This window comes from Durio zibethinus, chromosome 7, assembly GCF_047325235.1.
Source record: "Durio zibethinus cultivar Kanyao isolate XHJ-2024 chromosome 7, ASM4732523v1, whole genome shotgun sequence".
NCBI classification, from domain to species: Eukaryota; Viridiplantae; Streptophyta; class Magnoliopsida; order Malvales; family Malvaceae; genus Durio; species Durio zibethinus.
The window spans coordinates 7,636,142-7,640,451 of NC_143168.1; positions in this window are offsets into that span (position 1 = coordinate 7,636,142).

Sequence of the window (4,310 nt, forward strand, 5' to 3'; positions counted from 1 at the left end):
GGAATGAACTTCGTATGCTTAAACATGGATTGAACTTCTTATGCCTAAGCCAACCCACGAAATGAGCGAACGGGCGCTCAACCGGCCAGAGAGGCAGAATGCGTAAGTCGAGGACTCGGTCCCCCCTGCGTGCTGTCGATTCTGCTATTGCAACCCTCGGTTTGGTCTGATCTTAGATTGGGAATGAACTTCGTATGCCAAAGTCAACCCATGAAACGAGCGTCTGGGCGCTGAGCCGATCGGAGAGGCATAATGCGCTAGTCAAGGATCTACCCAGTCCCCCTCTGCATGCTGCCGTTCCCGCTGCCACAACCCTCGGTCCAGCTGGAGATTAGGCATGGAATGAACTCCCTATGCCTAAGCCAACCCACGAAACGGGCGTGGGGTGCTCAGTCGGTCGGAGAGGCAGAATGCGTAAGCCGAGGATTGGCCCGGTCCCTCCTGCGTGCTGTCGATCTTGCTGCCGTAACCCTCGATCTGATCCGATCTTAGACTAGGAATGAACTCTGTATGCTTAGACTGGGGATGAACTCCGTATGCCTAAGTCAACCCATGAAACGAGCGTTCGGGCGCTCAACCGACCAGAGAGGCATGATGCGTAAGCCGGGGATCGACCGGAGAGGCAGAATGCGCAAGCCGGGGATCGACCTGATCCCCCCTTCGTGCTGCTGATCCTGCTTCCGCAACCCTCGCTCTGGTCTAATCTTATGTTGGGAATGAACTCTGTATGCTTAGACTGGGGATGAACTCCGTATGCCTAAGTCAACCCATGAAACGAAAGTGCGGGCACTCAGTCGACCAGAGAGGCAGGATGCGCAAGCCGGGGATCGAACGGGTGGTAGGTGGGTTCAAGCACATCTTCATATTTCTGCCATGCCAATGCCATTTTTACAGCTTGTAAATTCATACATTGGTCCCCTAAGCCTTCATGTGAAGTTTCGTGGCAAGACGATCCGTTTTCTATTTTTCATTATTTTCGAAACTTTTTACGGTTTGAGATTTTTTAAAATTTTTTTAGAAAGAGTGTTGTCCCCAAATTTGGTAGAGGTGATCCTTGTATTTTTGTTGGCATGCACAAAAATATTCAGCTAAAAACGCAAAGTGGAGAAGATTTTGTGACCGTTTGAAAAAAGTGTCCCCATTTCAGAAACTTTAATGGCTCCTGGCAGCAAACCTATAAAATCTCAAATGCTCTTTTAAGGGGGTGTGAGTCCTCGAGGTTTGATGAGGGGTAGGTGGCCAGTCTAAGGGCCAAGTACCAGCACCCATCACACAACATGTGTGCACACCCCCAGCCCCCCCAATCGCTGGAACCCCAATGTCGCCAGTTAGGCTCTCCGACGATGCTCCAATGATCCCGCTGCCGGTCCTACTATCGAACTCGCTGCCGGTCCTGCTGCCAAAACCCTCGGTCTGGCTAGGGCTTAGACATGGAATGAACTCCGTATGCCTAAGCCAACCCACGAAATGAGCGTGCGGGCGCTCAGCCGGCCGAAGAGGTAGAATGCATAAGCTGGGGATCGGCCCGGTCCCCCCAGCATGCTGTCGATTCTGCTACTGGTCCTGCTATCGGAACCCTCGGTCCGGTCCAATCTTAGACTGGGAATGAACTTCGGATGCTTAGACATGGAATGAACTCCGTATGCCTAAGCCAACCCACAAAACGAGCGTGTGGTCGCTCAGTCGACCGGAGAGGTAGAATGCGCAAGCCGAGGATCGATCCGGTCCCCCTGCGTGCTGTCGATCTTGCTGCTGTAACCCTCGGTTCGGTCCGATCTTAGACTGGGAATGAACTCCGTAAGCCTAACTCAACCCATTAAATGAGCGTGCGGGCGCTGAGCCGACCGGAGAGGCATAATGCGCAAGTCGGGGATCGGCCCGGTCCCCCTCTGCATGCTGTCGGTTCCGCTGCCACAACCCTCGATCCGGCTGGGTCTTAGACATGGAATGAACTCCCTATGCCTAAGCCAACCTATGAAACGAGCGTGCAGGTGCTCAGTCGACCGAAAAGGCAGAATACGCAAACCGAGGATCAGCCTGGTCCCTTCCTGCGTGCTACCAATCCTACTGCTGGTCCTACTGCCGCAACCCTTGGTCCGGTCTGATCTTAGACTAGGAATGAACTCCGTATGCCTAGACATGGGCTCCGGATGCTTAGGCTCTCCGGCGATGCTCCAGTGATGGTGCCCCGGGCGAAAAAAATATGGCACCAGCACATGCCCAAGCCCAGCATGTGCACTATGGCTCAAAATCTTAGACTGGGAATGAACTCCGTATGCTTAGACATGGAATGAACTCCGTATGCCTAAGCCAACCCACGAAACGAGCGTGTGGGCGCTCAGTCGATCGGAGAGGCAGAATGCGCAAGTTGGGGATCGAGCCGATTCCCCCCTACGTGCTGTCGATCCTGCTACCGTAACCCTCAGTCCGGTCCAATCTTAGACTAGGAATGAACTCCGCATGCCTAAGTTAACCCACAAAATGAGCGTGCGGGTGCTGAGCCGGCTGGAGAGGCATAATGCGCAAGCCGGGGATCGGCCCAGTCCCCCTCTGCGTGCTGCCGGTCCCGCTGCCACAACCCTCGGTTTGGCTGGGGCTTAGACATGGAATGAACTCCCTATGCCTAAGCCAACCCATGAAACGGGCGTGCGGCCGCTCAGCCAGCCAGAGAGGCAGAAAGCGCAAGCGGGGGATCGGCCCGGTCCCCCCTGTGTGCTATCGATCCTGCTGTCGTAACCCTCGATCCGGTTCGATCTTAGGCTGGGAATGAACTATGTATGCTTAGACTAGGGATGAACTCCGCATGCCTAAGTCAACCCACGAAAAGACCGTGCGGGTGCTCAGCCGACCAGAGAGGCAGAGTGCGCAAGCCGGGGATCGGCCTGGTCCCCCCCTACGTGCTAACGATCCTGCTGGTTGTCCTACTGTCGCAACCCTTGGTCCGGTCCGATCTTAGACTGGGAATAAACTTTGTATGCCTAGACATAGGCTCTGGATGTTTAGGCTCTTCGGCGATGCTTCAGTGATGGTGCCCCGGGTGAAAAAAATACGGCACCAACAAATGCCCAAGCCCAGCATGTGCACTGTGGCTCAAAATCTTAGACTGGGAATGAACTTCGTATGCTTAGACATGGAATGAACTCTGTATGCCTAAGCCAACCCACGAAATGAGCGTGCGGGTGCTCAGCCAGTCGGAGAGGCCAAATACGCAAGCCGGGGACCGGGCCGATCCCCCCTGTGTGCTGTCGATCCTGCTACCGCAACCCTCGGTCCGGTCTGATCTTAAACTGGGAATGCACTCCGCATGCCTAAGTCAACCCACAAAACGAGCGTGCGGGTGCTGAACCGATCGGAGAGGCATAATGCACAAGCCAGGGATCAGCCTGGTCCCCCTCTGCGTGCTTTCGATCCCGCTGCCACAACCCTTGGTCTGGCTGGGGCTTAGACATGGAATGAACTCCCAATGCCTAAGCCAACCCACAAAATGGGCGTGTGGGTGCTCAGCCGGTTGGAAAGGCATAATGCGTGAGCTGGGGATCGTCCAAGTCCCCCCTGCGTGTTGTCAATCCTGCTACCACAACCCTCAGTCCGATCTGATCTTAGACTGGGGATAAACTTTGTATGCCTAAGTTAACCTCAAAACGAGCGTGCGGGCACTCAGCCGATCGGAGTGGCATAATAAACAAGCCGGGGATCAGCTCGATCCCTCTCTGCATGCTGTCGATCCTGCTACCGGTCTTGCTGCCACAACCCGCGGTCCAGCTGGAGCTTAGACATGGAATGAACTCCGTATGCCTAAGCCAACCCACAAAACGAGCGTGCGGGCGCTCAGCCGGTCGAAGAGGTAGAATGCGCAAGTCGGGGATTGGCCCGGTCCCCCCCTGCATGCTGTCGATCCTGCGGCTGGTCCTGCTGTCGCAACCCTCGGTCCGATCCGATCTTAGACTGGGAATGAACTTCGAATGCTTAGACATGGAATGAACTCCGTATGCCTAAGCCAACCCACGAAACGAGCGTGTAGGCACTCAGCCAGTCGGAGAGGCAGAATGCGCAAGCCGGGGATCGACCCAGTCCCCCTGCGTGCTGTCGATGTTGCTACCGCAACCCTCGGTCCCGTTCGATCTTAGACTGGGAATGAACTCTGTAAGCCTAACTCAACCCACGAAATGAGCGTACGGGCACTGAGCCGACCGGAGAGGCATAATGCGCAAGTCGGGGATCAGCCCGGTCCCCCTCTGTGTGCTGTCGGTCCCACTGCCACAACCCTTGATCCGGCTGGGTCTTAGACATGGAATGAACTCCTTATGCCT